The 16,917-nt window shown below is 45.4% G+C and overlaps 1 protein-coding gene across 6 annotated transcripts in view; it reads left to right on the forward strand.

Moving 5' to 3' along the window:
• Nucleotides 1-16,917, forward strand: part of LARGE1 (LARGE xylosyl- and glucuronyltransferase 1) — a 629,905-nt gene that overhangs the window by 137,626 nt on the left and 475,362 nt on the right. The window contains exon 1 of one of the 6 annotated variants that reach the window (XM_007975583.3): nucleotides 15,820-15,837. The exons of the other annotated variants lie outside the window; for them this stretch is intronic. The gene's annotated coding sequence lies outside the window, so the exon portion shown is untranslated. Of the gene's footprint in view, nucleotides 1-15,819; nucleotides 15,838-16,917 lie in introns of those variants that run through there. 6 annotated transcript variants of the gene reach the window in all.

A 16,917-nucleotide genomic window follows, 5' to 3' on the forward strand; every position in this document is an offset into this window, starting at 1 on the left:
AAGAACATTAGCTAAAAGTTCTTAGCTGCAGCAAGGAAAGCAAGAAATTGTTCTAAGCCCTAAATAGTTTTGCACTGCTGCAGAGGAGCAATTTATATCTCCTGATGGATTTTGGAATGGATAAGCAGATGCTGTGTGTTAGATGTTAGAGATCAGTTATTGAACCCACAGTTATTTTAATTTGGATGCTGAGATTCAGAGAGGCTGTGTTCATCAGGGTCATAGTCAGTCGCTGACTGAGATTTCCTGAAGCTTTGCTTCATGTTCCTTCTTTCACACCATTCAGAATGTTGAGGCCTGTGGCAGCCGTCCAGGCCGTCCTGTCCATCCTCCAGCTGCCTGGAGTCAGCCCCGCTGCTTTTCGACGGGGGCTGCTGGGGACTGGGTGTCACTGGCCTCGTGGAACTGAAATGCCTCTTTTTGACTCCGTCTCACTGTGGTTTCCTCTTGTCTTTTACTCGATGGTGCAGGTAACTGTTACGGGTTGAATTCCGTCTCCTGAATTCATATGTTGAAATTCCAACCCTCAGTGCCTCAGAATGGGACCTTATTTGGAAATCGGGTTGTTGCAGATGCAATTAGTTGAGGTCATACTGGAACCAGGTGGGTCCTTAATCCATTATGACCAGTGTCCTTATAACAGGGGAAGTTTGGACACAGATGTGCACACAGGCAGAATGCCACGTGAAGACTGGAGTTGTGTTGCCACAAGCTAAGGTCCTACCAGGAGCTAGGAGAGAGGCCTGGAACAGATCTTTCCCTAGTGTGTTGAGAGTGAGCGTGCCCTTGTTCACACCATGATCTTGAACATCTAGCCTACAGAACTGTGAGACAAATTTCTGCTGTTTAAGCTACGCAATTTGTAGCACTTTTGTTACAGCAGCCCTGGCAAACTGATACAGTAGCTTAGTAAGCATTCTATGCCATGAAAGTAGAATTACGAGAGGAGGATACAGTAGACTGTACCTTCTTACCACCCTCTAGTTCTTTTTTTAATTTTTTAAATTTTTTTGAGACGGAGTTTTGCTCTTGTTGCCCAGGCCAGAGTGCAGTGGTGCGATCTCAGCTCACTGCAACCTCTGCCTCCTGGGTTCAAGCAATTCTCCTGCCTTAGCCTCCCAAGTAGCTGGGATTACAGCATAAGCCACCACACCTCCACACCTGGCTATTTTTGTATTTTTAGTACAGATGGGGTTTCACTGTGTTGGACAGGCTGGTCTCCAACTCTTGACCTCTGGTAATCCACCCACCTCAGCCTCCCAAAGTGCTGAGATTACAGGCATGAGCTACCACGCCCGGCCTTCTGTTTTAAAATTATCAGACTATCACTAAGAACTTAATTACTTCTCACTGTAGAGCTGCTGGGTGCCAGATTACAAGCTAGGTATGTTTCTACCATGATTAATCCTGGTTCTGCCCCATACTATTGTGTATGATATATGGCATGTTATTTAACCCACCCTGAGCTGTGCTTGTCTGATCTGTACAATAATGGGTGAAATAATGACAGATAAATATTAGGAGTTTGGGGTGGATTTAACACCCACCGTAGAGCCAGACATATATAATGAAATAGCTACCATTCCTTGAGCTCCTTATGTGCTAGGTTCTAGAAATTTAGAATCATTAATAATAACAAAGATAAATCCCATGTATGCAGATCAAAGAGATTTAGGCAACCTTAAGAAAAGGCATTCTTCTCAAACAAGTACTCACACGCAGATGTTTGTAGCAAAACTATTCATGGTGGTCCAAAGTAAAAGCATACCAAATATAACATCACCTGATGAAAGGATAAACCGAATGTGGCACATCCATGCGAATCAGCTGTGAAACAGGATGCCAGGCCAGGCGCGGTGGCTCATGCTTGTAATCCCAGCACTTTGGGAGGCCGAGGCAAATGGATCACCCGAAGTTGAGAGTTTGAGACCAGCCTGGCCAACATGGGGAAACCCCATCTATACTAAAAATACAAAAATCAGCTGGGCTTGGTGGCGTGCACCTGTAATCCCAGCTACGGGGGAGGCTGAGGCAGGAGAATTGCTTGAACTCAGGGGACGGAGGGTGCAGTGAGCCAAGATCGCACCACTGCACTCCAGTCTGGGCAACAGAGTGAGACTCTTTCTCAAAATAAAAAAAAAAAGGATGCTGTGTGACAAGTGCTATAACACAGATAAACCTCGGGCACATGATGCTGAGTGACAGGAGCCAGACACAGAAGGCCACGTGTTGAATGGTCCCACGTACATGCAGTATACAGAACTGCTAACTCTGTAGAGTCAGAAAGCAGACATTGGTTGCCAGGGACGAGGAATAAGGGCAAATGGGAAGTGACTTTGTTTCAGACTGATGGAAATGTTTTAGAATTAGATAAAGGAGTGGTTGCTCAACATTGTGAATGCACTAAATGCCATTGAATTGTACTTGTTAAAATGGTTAATTTTATGTCATGTGTATTTTGCTGCAATAAAAAGAAAAAGCCCATCTCACCACAAGGATATTTATGTGGCTCAGATCGGGGGACATTGAAACAAGGGTTAAAGGACATTACTGTCGGAAACCATCACATGGTACAATTCAAGGTTCTTGGAATCAAGAGTCCCTTCAGAATCTGTGCTTTATCCTTACAGAGACTTTTTCTATGACCTGAGGCAACTAATGTTTCCATCTGTCTAAAAGAATTTCTTTCCTGACTGTCTTCCTCCTGTAGTGGCTTTGGTGACACTTTGATGACTTCTCCTTTCATTGCACCTCATAACTAGAACTGTGTCACAGGTCATCCCTGAACCGATTCTGGGCAAAGGAGATGTTGCTCTAAAGCATGAGACCAGTCATGGTTTATCCCCTGCAGCTAGAGGCCCCACTCCTCAGCATAGTGTGACTGAATCTGCAATGTGTTAACAAGGAAAGACCCCCAAAACAGGGGCATGACTGTTGCTAGGGCTCCCAGAAGGGCATCCCAGAAGAAAGTTTCACATTGGCCTTTGGGCCTCCACCTAAACAAGCCCTTCTTGTGCTCCGCCTCAGGGTCATTAGTCCTCCCTCCCTCCCTCCTTCCCTCCCTTCACCTGCCTTCCCTTCGTCTGCCTTCCTCTTCCCCTTCCCCTTCCCCTTCCCCTTCCCCTTCCCCTCCCCCTCCCTCCCTCTCCGTTGCCCAGGCTGGAGTGCAGTGGTACCATCGTGGCTTACTGCAGCCTTGACCTCCTGGGTTCAAACGATCCTTCCACCTTGGCCTCTCAAGTAGCTGGGACTACAGGCACGTGGCACCACACCTGGCTAATTTAATTTGGTACAATCGTTTTTGTAGAGATGAGGTCTCATGTTGTAGCCCAGGCTGGTCTTGAACTCCTGGGCTCATGGGATCATCCAGTCTCAGCCTCCCCAAGTGCTGGGATTACAAGTGTGAGCCACCGTGCCTGGCCATTGGATGTCTTAAGCACAGATCCCATCATTCCTGCCCAGGAATCTCCAGTGGCTCCCTAGGGGCTGTGGAAAGAAGTTCAAATTCTCCTTCACTGAGCATTCAAATCCTGTCCCAGTCCCATTATCTGAGTGTTCTCTGTACCTTTTCTTCTGGAAGGAGCGGTTGGTTGCCACACCCTGGTTCCAGGCCTTTCATTTTTTCTAGTGGTTCTTTCTGCCAGGAATGATTTTTCTGTCCTTCTCTCTCTTTTGAAATTGTGCCATCCTCTGGCTCAGCTTATTTTTCCCTGAGAATCATGTGTCCCTGGCTCCCAACTTATGTTCATGTTTGTGGTGTTTGTGTCTGCCGGACTGTCCCGTACACTCTCTTAAGGCCCCTCAAGAGCGGGGGCCCATGTCCTGTCCACGTCTGCATCCCCATTCTCCAGCCCTGGACCTGGCCTAGCCGTGTACCCCAGTCACTAGGCTCCTTGTGGACTGTAGTGAATGGCAAGAGGTAGAGAAAAGGTAAAGCAATAGCTGTCTTCCCTGTATCATTTGACACCAGAGATATTTACATGAAATCTCCCTAGACCTTGGAACTTGGAGGAACAAGACACCGCACATCAGACAAGGCAGGTTCGTTCAACACTAAGGAATACCGAAGTGCATTTCCCAGTGTGGGTCCTTGTGAAATGCTTATGAGTATTTGCTTAAGCAGAATGGAAATGTGAGGCCTGCCTGCTTACATCGTCCTTTTCCAGAATGAAAATCAGAAGAACGAAGATGGAAATACTCCAAGGCAGGGCTTCATAGGTAGCCTCATGGATGTGATTAAGGGCTGATTTAACATTCAGAAGAAAAACATAAAAATCAGCCTTCCTGAAGCTGTAGTCTGACCCTGGGAAGAAGGTATATCCTCAGGAAAGATAAATTTGCATTAAAGATCTCTTTGGCAATGCATTGTTGAAAGAGGTTAATATTGTAAGTGGAAATTTTTGATTACGTCTCCATTCTTTCTCCCCATTTGCTTCTGTACCTGTGTCACCCCAGAGAGAGCTCTATGCTAGAAGTAATGTCCACACCACGTGCCTGCCTGTGGCTCAATTAAACTTGAGTTCCTGCCCTTTTAAAGCACAATCCAGATTGTGTGGAAAACAATACAAAGGGTGGAAATTAAGAAAACTCGTTGGGATGCAGATCAATGGACTTCACTTCCCCAAGCCAAGGGAGATGACTCTGGAGGAAAAGATAAAGATGACCACAGTGCATTTGCAGGTCATCTTTTGTGCCTGTGCTGGATTGAAACATCCTTGGAGCTTTTCAGTGAGGGAAGGGTCCTCTCTGAAGAAGTGCTTGCCTTAAACCAGGGTTTCCCAGTCTGAGCCTTGTTGTCATCTGGGGCATAATCCTTCTTTGTTGTGGGACCGTCCTCTGCCTTGTAAGATGTTTATTAGCGTTCCTGACCTTGACCCACTCAATGCTGGTAGCATCCCACCCTCCTGAGTCTTTTGTTTGTTTGTTTGTTTTGTTTTGTTTTGTTTTTGTTTTTGTTTTTGAAACGGAGTCTCGCTCTGTCGCCCAGGCTGGAGTGCAGTGGCTGGATCTCCGCTCACTGCAAGCTCCGCCTCCCGGGTTCGCGCAATTCTCCTGCCTCAGCCTCCCGAGCAGCTGGGACTACAGGCGCCCACCACCTCGCCCGGCTTATTTTTTTGTATTTTTAGTAGAGACGGGGTTTCACCGTGTTAGCCAGGATGGTCTCGATCCCCTGACCTCGTGATCCGCCCGTCTCGGCCTCCCAAAGTGCCGGGATTACAGGCTTGAGCCACCGCGCCCGGCCCCTTTTTTTTTTTTTTAAGACAACGACTTGTTCTGTTGCCCAGGCTGGAGTGCAGTGGCACGATCTCGGGTCACTGCAACCTCTGCCTCCCGGGTTCAAGTGATTCTCCTGCTTCAGCCTCCTGAGTCACTGGGATTACAGGTGCGCACCACACAATTTTTATATTTTTTAGTAGAGACAGGGTTTCACCATGTTGGCCAGGCTGGTCTCGAACTCCTGACCTCAGGTGATCCGCCCACCTCAGCCTCCCAAAGTGCTGGGATTACAGGCATGAGCCACTGTGCCTGGCCAAGCCCCCAGTCTTAATAATCAAAATCGTCTCCACATTGCCAAATGTCCCCTGGGGGTAAATTACCCCCTATTGAGAACCACTGACTTAGAGGCTCCCCATGGGGAAAAGCACAGTTGGTGCGGGAAAGTCTAGCAGTTAAAAGAGGCAGCAGGTGGAAAGGCAGAGAAGTGTGAGGCCACATAGCAGCTTTGCCCATGTGGTGTTCCTGGATTAGAAGGCGTGATTTGGACCATGCCAGGGTATGAAGCTGGAAAGGTGAGGTTGACAGGGATCAGATTTTGGAGGCTTTTGCTACCATGTTGAGAGAAGCACATTCAATTTGAAGCCAGAAATCTTGGGGTTATTCCCAGCGTCTCTCTTACAGCTGTGGGACCTAAGCCACTTAACCTCTTTGAACCTCAGTGCCCTTCTCTGTTAAGTGCAGTTGCACAGATGGATTGTAAAAGCCGAGTGAATTAAGGCCATGAGAAAGTGTCAGTATGGTACCTGGCTATCCTAGTTGCCCAATAAATGTTTTCTTCTTTCCGAAGCACTGTCACATCCAGTTAAATCCGGTTCTCTATAGTTCTGCTGCCACTAACTCCTACTGCTATTTATCCAGCCTGTATTACGGCAAAGCTTCCCGGGCTCTCTGCCTCAACTCCATTCTCAAACAGTCAGATGTAAAGGTTTGGAAAATACTGAAACCTGCACAGTCCAGCACCATGGCCACTAGCCCATGTGGCTGTTAAGCACTTGAAACGTGGCTGCTTCCAACTGAGATGTGCTGTCAATGATAAGATGCGTTCTGTGAAGACTGAGATGAGAAAAAGAACTAAAGCATCTCATTAGTGATGCTTTGTATTGATTACATGTTAACATGCTAATATGTTAAGCATACTAGGTTAAATAAAATATTAAGATTAATGTCTGGCTGGGCGTGGTGGCTGACGCCTCTAATCCCAGCACTTTGGGAGGCCAAGGCGGATGGATCACCTGAGGTCAGGAGTTTGAGACCAGCCTTGCCAACATGGTGAAACCCCATCTCTACTAAAAATAGAAAAATTAGTCGGGTGTGTTGGCACGCGCCTGTAATCCCAGCTACTCGGGAGACTGAGTCAGGAGAATTGCTTGAACCCGGGAGGTAGAGCTTGCAGTGAGCCGAGATCATGCCACTTCACTCCAGCCTGGGCCACAGAGCAAGACTCTGTCTCAAGAAAAGAAACAAAAAAGATTAATATCTCCTTTTTTTTTTTTTTAACCCTTTTTTTAAGTCAGCTATGGAGAAGAAGGTAAGTTTTGTAAGAATGGCCATTGTCTTATCTAAGGCAGCCTTATTGACTCTTAGGAGAGAATCATTTCCTGGTGCTAAATTTTGAGACAGAATTTGTTTCATGGGGATGGTCTCTTTTGAAAAATGGATATAGTTCCTTCAAAAAGAGCAGTAACATATTGAATAATGTGTTTGGAGGAGTTCCCCCTGCCTTCTAGTACATGTAAGAGTATTCTTTCCTTTTTCAATACTTCTTCCTTTTCCAAGACACACAGCCTTGAGGCAGAATCAGAGCACATCCTCCCCACCTCACACCTGATTTGTGGTTATCAAAGCAAGGAAACAGTAGTGTCTGTACTGTCCTTAGATTTTGATCAGTCGAGCAACTACAGTCGATCAGTTTATTTTAGTCATATTAATACTACATAGCATCTCATATTGTTTTATAATCGCATTTTGGGTTTCATTTGATCTCTTGGAATCCTTGGAACAACCACGAGTGCCTGATATTGCCATGGGCTTTCCCAGAAAAATGATGGGAGGCTCCAGGATAACGAATCAGTTGCCAGGCTCCTGCAGCTTGTATCTGCAGAGCTGATGCTTGAGGCCAGGTTTCCCGACTCCCAGAGCTTTGTAAATGCTGTGAGGCCCGTGTGAAATGCAAACTGTGCGTTGGAGTTTGCTTGTCTTATAACAGAGACAAGATGGGCAAAACTCAGGTGACAAGTAATGTGTCTTGACTGCAGAGCTGTATGAAAATGGGTGGTTGAGGACTGTGTTGGATGCCGGGGGGGGGGGGGGGCACTGCCCCGATCTGTGACATCACAGTGGTTCCGAGGGCAAATGTACATGTTTCGCTGCAGCTAGAGAATTTGACTTCACAGCAGGATGCAGACAAACTGAGTTGGCAGGAGTGGACCCTTGTGGTCCTTTCAACATAGTGAACTCGAAGTTCTCAGTGTTTGTTTGAGAGCATATTGCATGCAGCCTTTAAATTAGAGTTTACACGATGAATTTTTTAATAGTCCCTCCAAGGCCAAGTGCCATTAGGGAGTGCCAGTTTGACAGGCCACAGGATCACCTTCAGGGAGGAAATTCTACAGAGACCCTCGCGTGGCCCCGGACCCAGAGGGAGGCACCAGTTACTTCCTGTGTGGTCATTCCCATGGAGCAGGGAGAAGGAGAGAAAGTTACCAAAGTGAACTTTGCAAATGACCTCACGTGTACGAGAGGGTGTCTGAGGGGCAGTACTTCATTGCCACAGGGACCTCTGTGGGATGCTGCGTGGATTTCATTTCTCATGTTACAGATGTTGTACGGTCGGACAGCTGGTTCCTGGACCTTTGTTTGAAAGGGTTTCTTGGAGCAGTACGAGAGTGACTGCAGGCTGCCTGATGGTGGCACGTTCGTTCGTTCATTCATTAGTTCATTCATTCATTCTGCAGATACTCCCTGACTGCTTCCCATGTGTCTGAATATACCTTGAATATAAAGTAGTCATGGTTTGTGCCCAAGTAGAGATTAAAATCTAGTGGGTGCAGCAGCTATTAAGCAAGTAATCAATCAAATAATTGTTTAATGTAGAAATCTGATGAGTACTCTGAACGAAACGACCGCAGCATGGTGATGGACAAAGTCGGGGAGGGGGGCTACTGAGGCACAGGATTGTCTGGGAAGAGTTCTCTGAGTCGACAGCATTCAAGATCTAGTCTAGAGGGAGAAGGATGCAATCCAGCAAAGAGCCCAACATAAGCATTTCAGGCACAGGGAGCGCACTCGCAAAGACGCGGAGGCGTATTCCAGAAGTGAACGGGTCAGGGTGGCTGGAGTAGAGCAGAGAAGAGTGGCCAGAGACGAGGTTGGAGAGATCGAGGTCAAGCCAGGTACTTCTAGGTGGAGCAAAGAGTTTGGATTTAAGAGTTGATGAGAAACACTGAGTAATTTCCCTTTTTTTTTTTTTTTTTTTTTTTGAGACAGAATCTCGCTCTGTCGCCCAGGCTGGAGTGCAGTGGCGCGATCTTGGCTCACTGCAACCTCCACCTCCCACGTTCACGCCATTCTCCTGCCTAAGCCTCTCGAGTAGCTGGGACTAAGGGCGCCCACCACCACACCTGGCTAATTGTTTTGTATTTTTAGTAGAGACGGGATTTCACTGTGTTAGCCAGGATGGTCTCGATCTCCTGACCTCATGATTCGCCCGCTTTGGCCTCCCAAAGTGCTGGGATTACAGGCATGAGCCACCGCGCCCGGCCAACAAGGAGTAATTTCAAGCGGAGTTTGAATGAGGCTGCTAATGGAGAAGCCATGGGCATGGGGCAATGGCAGCTTCGATTCATATAGTGGCAGGAGAAATGGAGAGAGGAAGATGTATCCGAGGCATGGAATAGCAGAAATTTGCCTGAATTGGAGGATGCGTGGATTGCCCAAGATGAGCTGTTTGAGTGAGGAATTGAGAATGGCTCCCATATATGTGGCTTGAGCAATGGAGTCAATGATACTGCCCTTTCTGGAGCAAGTTTGGAGGAGGAAATCAGGAGTTGAGGTCTGAGATGCATGCGGATTTATCCAGTGGGTATATAGGAAGAAGGTCATTGTACACATGGACCTGGAGCCAAGAAGAGAGGCCAGAGCTACAGGGAGGAATATAGGAGTCGTCAGCCTGGAGATTGTTTTGCAAGTTGTCGGCATGGGGGTTTTCACCTAGGGAGAAATAGAAAGTGTGGACCCCACATTGAATCCTGGAATACTCCTGAAATTTATCATTCAGGACGGAAGAGGTTTGAGGAAAAAATCTATGAAGTAAGTATCTCAGAGGTTGGGGAAGTGAGCTTACTAGAAAAAGGCAGTAGCATTTCTGAGCAGTTGACTGCCCATTTGAAATCAGAAATGATTAACTGAAACATATCTGCTAGCCTGATAGTGTGATTCCCTACCCCATTTGGCTTCACACGTAAAGCTGTGACAGCAAGGAGAGTTGCGTTCATCTGAAGCATTGGATTTTCCCAGGCTAGTGCGGTCTGAAACGAAAAGGGCCAAGGGAGGGGCGAGTGCTTACAGAAGGGGATTATAGTAACGAACCGTGGCAGCATCTACACCGAACAAGAGAGAATACAAAAAATAAACAAACAAACAAAAAAACTAGACCTGGATAGAGAGTGTGATAAAGAAGGGCAGTGGATTGGGGGTCATGATGACAGTAAAGAATATCTGTGCAGTTGTAGCGCTAGAGGGCTGGCAGTGGGACTGTAGGGGATTGTGGGGGATATTGACATTTGAAACGATGCAGGTTGTGCTGCTTTGGGTGACAAGGCCTAGAATGTGAACGTGGTTCATGTGAAGTGGCAGGTATTTTGGATGGGCATTTTCATCACGGAAGTGAGTGGAGAGGAGGAACAGTGTGAGAATGGTCATGCGGAGATTACAGTTATCAGGAATGACCTCCCCTTATGGATTATGGGTGATTGCTTGTGTGTGATATGGGGGATTGTATGTACACAAACACACATGCACACACATACACACACATATATATATTTTTCATCTGCAATAGCAATATAGGATGTTGCCTTTCACCTTTTTTTCTTTTTTTTTTTTAGAGATAGTGTCTCACTCTGTTGCCCAGGCTGGAGTGCAGTGGTGTGATTTTTAGCTCACTGCAACCTCAAACTCTTTACTGAAGCGACCATCCTCCCATAGCCTCCGGAGTAGCTGTGACTACAGGCAGATGCCGCCATGCCCAGCTAAAGTCTTTACATTTCTTTAGAGATAGAAGGTCTCTCTGTGTTGCCCAGGCTGGTCTTGAACTCCTGGCCTCAAGCAGTTCTTCCCCCTTTGCCCTCCCAAATGTTGGGATTATAGGCATGAGCCACTTTGCCTGGCATGTCTTTCACCTTTTAAGTTCAGGGAACAGTTTGTCCTGGCCACACATACGTTATCAGTGCAATGCTTTATGAAGCGTTGGAAATGAGCTGAAGACTTTCTTAAATAATGAAACATAAACATGACATTATTTTCTTCATTTATTTATCTTCAAATAAATGATCTGAGGATGTGTTACACGTTTTAACATCAACACTTAAGTTGTAATTTGTATATTTGCATTGGCTATATATGCAAAAAGATTATTAGCTACAATGAGATGGATTCCTTAATATCTGTGATGTTCTACCTTGCTAATGCCGTAGAATAACTTGCAGTTTGAAGTACATTTGCGCATTTTGTGTATTATGTTCTATCGTTGCTTTTGGGTTTTCCATACAGATTATTTTTGCTGATATTACATGGAAATCGTAGGCCTGAAATATGCTGTTCTTATGTGAACTAAATTACTATAACCTATTGGCTTAAAAACATGAATGAGAGCCGTGACCAGTAGTTGTGAGGGACAGGACGATGGTGAGCCACAGTGGGAACAGGGGTCTTCATAAGAGAGAGTGGCAGGAGGATCCAGTAGAGACAGCTGGAAGCCAGAAGGACAGAGACCTATTTCCTATCCCTTAGTTGGGTACATGCTTTGCAAGAGGGGAGCAGATCTTTCTTTTAGGGGAAGCAGTGATTTAGGGGACAGCTCCATTGTCACATAAAAGCAAGAGGTGGAATGATGTGAGAGGAAGGAAGTTGGATATAAAGAGGAGTTTTCTGATCTCATAGTAGAAGTTCCACGGCATTCCATAGATGGGCTTGGAGGGGAAGAGTGGGCTGAGGGGTGTTGTACGATTGGAGTAGTTTGTATGGTAATGAATATCCAGGGAGACTGCTGCCGTGATGGAGACAGTCGTTGATCCATTCAATAAATATTTATTGATCAGCTTCTTTCCTATACGCTAGATACTGTGCCAGTAATGAACAAGGCAGCAGTGGGCAAAATGGACAAGTCCCTGCCCTTGTGACATTGATGGTCTGATAGGGGAGATAGACCGTAAAGGAAACAATATGAGAATTTGAGTGCCAGGGTTTCCAACCACTAAATCGGTGTCTTTAGCCTGTCTTAGTCTCAGTTTTCCCTTTGGTACGGTGGGTATAATGAAGTGGGTGGTGCTGGTGCCGTTCAGTCAGTATTCACGGGTGGGGGAAGTTTTTGATGAGAAGTCCAGCACGTCATCAGAGCCAACCCTAGTCCATAGATGTTTTTGTTTAGTTAGAAAAAGGCACGTGTTTAGAAACTCTGCTTTCATGTCTCAGAAAGCTGTTGTAACAAATTTGCAATCAAGGAAGTCTAGGATGTGAACAGTTTGCCCTACTGCCCTGGCGGATTCCTGCTCTGGTGAAGCGGGGAGCTGAGAGGAGAAGGGGCGGCCAGCTCTGTTTATTAACCAGTTATTTACTAAGTGCTTTAGTATAGGCTTCTCAGACACTCATGTATGCATGAATCACCTGAGATCTTGTTAAAATACCAATTCTGATTCAGTGGGGCTAGGGTGAGGCCTGAGATTCTGCATATCTGAAGAGATCAGCTGATGCTGATGGCTGTTGATTCAAGGACCAACACCTTTGAGTAGAGGTGGGTTAGTGTAAACATTCCGTGGTCTTAGATGCTGGTCTCAGGGAGAGACTTAAAACTAACCCTAGATCCTTTGCCCTGAAGGAGTTTTAGTCCAATGAAGAGAGATTAAGTAATGCACAGGAAATGATTAGAAGATAATTAAGTGATTAGGAGTGTGCTGCTGACTCCTGTTGGAGTTGAGAAGCAAAAAGGGAGAGCCTTCAGGACTAGACTTGACAGAGAGGTCCTATAGAAGCAGTGAAGACTTGATTCTACTGAAGTCCCAGAGAAGAGGAAAGACGTCCAGAATACAGTAGGCAGGGCAGGAGACTGTGTGTGTGTCTCTGTGTGTGTGTGTGTGTGTGCATGGGAGAGTGTGGCTTGGGCAAAGGTGTGCATTGGGAAAATAATAATGGCAGTAATACAAATAATGATAATAAAGCTAACATCTTTCAATGATCCATCTGCCATAGGACCGGTTTTTTGTTTGTTTGTTTTGTTTTGTTTTTTGAGACGGAGTCTCACTCTGTCGCCCAGGCTGGGGTACAGCAGTGTGATCCCGACTCACTGCAAGCTCCGCCTGCCGGGTTCATGCCATTCTCCTGCCTCAGCCTCCCGAGTAGCTGGGACTGCAGGCACCTGCCACCACACCTGGCTAAATTTTTGTATTTTTTAGTAGAGATGTAGTTTCACTGTGTTAGCCAGAATGGTCTCAATCTCCTGACCTTGTGATTCACCTGCCTTGGCCTCCGAAAGTGTTGGGATTACAGGCATCAGCCACCGCGCCCGGCCTATAAGACCTGTTTTATAACAAAACCTCGGTGATGTCCAGCTCTTTCTCTTTCAGGTGCTGGGACAGCACCTTGTAAGAAAGGTTCACTGAAGATGAGTGACCATATGAGAGTGGCAGGATTCAGGCAATCTTCTAGTTAGAATCAGTGGTCCAAATCCTCCAACTGTTATATGCACCTAGGATCAGTTTGGAATCCTAAGCAACTCTGAAGGGTTTGAGTCATTTTGTTCCCCACATATACGTGTGTTTGTGTGTATGTGTGTATATATATATTTTCTTAGATTTTTATTCCTTCTTCATGTGCAGTGTTTCTAGACAATCCACACATCTCGAACACCCATGAAAAATCATTTCTAACATCCATGATGCTAATTAAAAGACAGCCTCTGGTGCTGACAAGAGATAGCTGGAGCACATGCTTGAAATGTAGGCTTCTGACTGGAGTCTCTCAAATGGTAACCAGCCATCCCTGGAGGGTGTATTCCCAATTAGGACACGAGAGATGTTAACTCACTGCACTGAACTTGTAAATTAAAGCTTATATATATATATATATATATATATATGCTTATATATATGTATATATACACACATATATATACACATATATATATTTTATACTGTCTGTGCTGAGGTATTTTGAATTGCAAGCAATATAATTAAGACGTAGAGATCAAAACTTTTAAATAACATTTATTTATGAGATTGAGTCTCGCTCTGTCACCCAGGCTGGAGTGCAGTGGCAAGCTGTCAGCTCACTGTAACCTCCGCCTCCCACGTTCAAGCGATTCTCTTGCCTCAGCCTCTCCAGTAGCTGGGATTACAGGCATGCACCACTGCGCCCAGCTGATTTTTTTTTTTATTTTTATTTTTTTAGTAGAGACAGCGTTTCACCATGCTGCCCAGGCTGATCTTGAACGCCTGGTGTCAGGTGATTCACCTGCCTCATCATCCCAAAGTGCTGAGATTACAGGTGTGAGCCACCGTGCCTAGCCAATTTTTAAATAACGTTCAAATTATAAAAGCAATGCAGGCTGGGTGCGGTGGCTCACGCCTGTAATCTCAGCACTTTGAAAGGGCAAGGCGGGCGGATCATGAGGTCAGGAGATCGAGACCATCCTGGCTAACACGGTGAAACCCCGTCTCTACTAAAAATACAAAAAATTAGCCAGGCGTTGTGGTGGACACCTGTAGTCCCAGCTACTCAGGAGGCTGAGGCAGGAGAATGGCATGAACCCGGGAGGCGGAGCTTGCAGTGAGCTGAGATCGCGCCACTGCGCTCCAGCCTGGGCAACAGAGAAAGACTCTGTCACACACACACACACACACACACACACACACACACACACAAAGCGATGTAGGCTTCTTGTATAAAATTTCAGGAAGTGTGTATATATATATATGTATGTGTGTGTGTGTGTGTGTGTATATATACACATATATATAAATGTGTTGAAATTAGTCATATTCTATACCAAAAGATAATTTACAACATTTAAGCCTTTTTTTCGTATATCGGTATGTAGGTATTTGTACACATATATAAAATTTATGGCTTTGGACTGAAGGATATTTGTGATCACATTATATAATACATTTAGCTTTGAATTCTGTATTTGTAGTTTAACAGATCAGCCAGGCATGGTGGCTCACACTTGTAATTCCAGCACTTTGGGAGACCGAGGCAGGTGGATCACCTGAAATCAGGAGTTTGAGACCAGCCTGGCTAACATGGTGAAACCCTGTCTCTACTAAAAATACAAAAAATAGCTGGACGTGGTGGCGGGCGCCTATAATCCCAGCTATTTGGGAGGCTGAGGCAGGAGAATCACGTGAACCTGGGAGGCGATGAGCTGAGATCACGCCATTGCACTCCAGCCTGTGCCACAGGAGCAAAACCCTGTCTCAAACAAAAACAAAACAAACAGATCGTGGTGATTTTTTTGGGTTCGTACAATGTTCTTCATAAATGTGAATTTCGTTGGTTAAGACAGGTGGGAGATGACAGATGGAGTGCATGTTTAGGAGGAGGAGTTGGCCAGCTTGGCCGAAGAGTTGGATGTTGGAGTTGAGGGAGAGGTGTTTGGGGATGACTCTTAGACACCTGGGTTAACAGGTGGGGAGGCCTCCCTCGCACCAGGCAGCAGTAGGGAGAGAGCAGGTTAGAAGTTGGTTTTCCCAGTTAATTCGCCAACATTTGCCCATGTTTGGGATGTAATTTCCAGCCAACCTCCTGTTTCTTCCTTCCATTCTTCTTGTGTTGATTTCTGTGTTGACTTCCTGGAGTAACTTCTGATATAGATTGAGATTTTTCTTAAAAATGTGTTTTTAGTGCACAGAGGTGTCATTTAAAAGTGAAATCCGTGAAGGAATATTTTTTACCTGCTGGGTTTAATTTCAGATGCCCGTGTTATCATAAAAGGGAAACCACCATAGATTCTGTTTTAAAACTTTGTACACATTGTATGTGTTGATATTAACTTCTGCAGATGGAGAGAGGAGAAGAGAAAAGTAAGTGTTTTATTAAAGAGTTTTTTTTCCCAGTGTTATTTGAATATTATTAATGCCAAATGAGTTCATGTTCCTATCCTCCTCCCTTCCTTTACAATTTATCTATAGCTTTTTTTTTTCTTTTTTCTTTTTTTTTTTTGAGATGGAGTTTTGCTCTTGTTGCCCAGGCTGGAGTGCAATTGCGTGATCTCGGCTCACTGCAATCTCTACCTCCCAGGTTCAAATGATTCTCCTGCCTCTGCCTCCCGAGTCGCTGGGATTACAGGTGTGCACCACCACAATTTTTATATTTTTCAGTAGAGATGGGGTTTCAGCATGTTGGCCAGGCTCGTCTTGAACTCCTGACCTCAGGTGATTCGTCTGCCTCAGCCTGCCAAAGTGCTGGGATTACAGGTGTTAGCCACTGCGCCCAACCCTAGTCTGTAGCTTTTTAATGTCTTTCTTTTGTACTTTTTTCTGGAATGAGAGTGAACAGTTATGATATATTTGACCCTGGGAAAGAAATAATCATAATATTCAATATGAAGGATTTGGGTTAAAGCAAAAGGAAAAACGCCGTCTGGCAAGAGTTCTCTTAGAATCAATTGCTGAGGGAGAGCAGAGCCTCAGGTGCTTTTGCCTCTTACTAGTAGTGTGTAATCCTTGGCCAGTTAATTAATCTCTCTAGGCCTTAATTTTCCCATCCGTATAGTGGGGACTGGAAATAGTGTTTATCTCATAGGTTATTTTGAGAATTACATAAGCAGTTATATGTGAAAAATACAGAAAAGTACTTGACATAGAAGTGCTGCTTACTGCTAGTTGCCTTGACTTATTGCTGTAAGTAAACTGTGAAAACAAAAATTGCGATTTGAATGTTGTGATACAGTCAGCCCTTCATATCAGAGGCTTTCACATTCACAGATTCAACCAACTGCAATTGAAAATCTTCAGGAAAAAGGCCAGGTGCGGTGGCTCACGCCTGTAATCCCAGCACCTTGGGAGGCGAGGCGGGCGGATCACAAGGTCAGAAGTTCGAGACCACGGTGAAACCCTGTCTACTAAAAATACAAAAATTAGCCGAGCGTGGTGGCGGGCGCCTGTAGTCCCAGCAACTTGGGGGGCTGAGGCAGGAGATTGGCGTGAACCCGGGAGGCGGAGCTTGCAGTGAGCCGAGATGGCACTGCTACCCTCCAGCCTGGGTGACAGAGCGAGACTCTGTTTCAAAAAAAAAAGAAAATCTACAGGAAAAAAAACAGATGGTTGCATCTGTACTGAACATGTGCAGACTTTTTTGTCATTCTCTAAACAGTACAGTATAACTATGTCGCATTCACATTGCATTCAGCATTTTTTTGTTAAGTTT

This window comes from Chlorocebus sabaeus, chromosome 19, assembly GCF_047675955.1.
Source record: "Chlorocebus sabaeus isolate Y175 chromosome 19, mChlSab1.0.hap1, whole genome shotgun sequence".
NCBI lineage: Eukaryota > Metazoa > Chordata > Mammalia > Primates > Cercopithecidae > Chlorocebus > Chlorocebus sabaeus.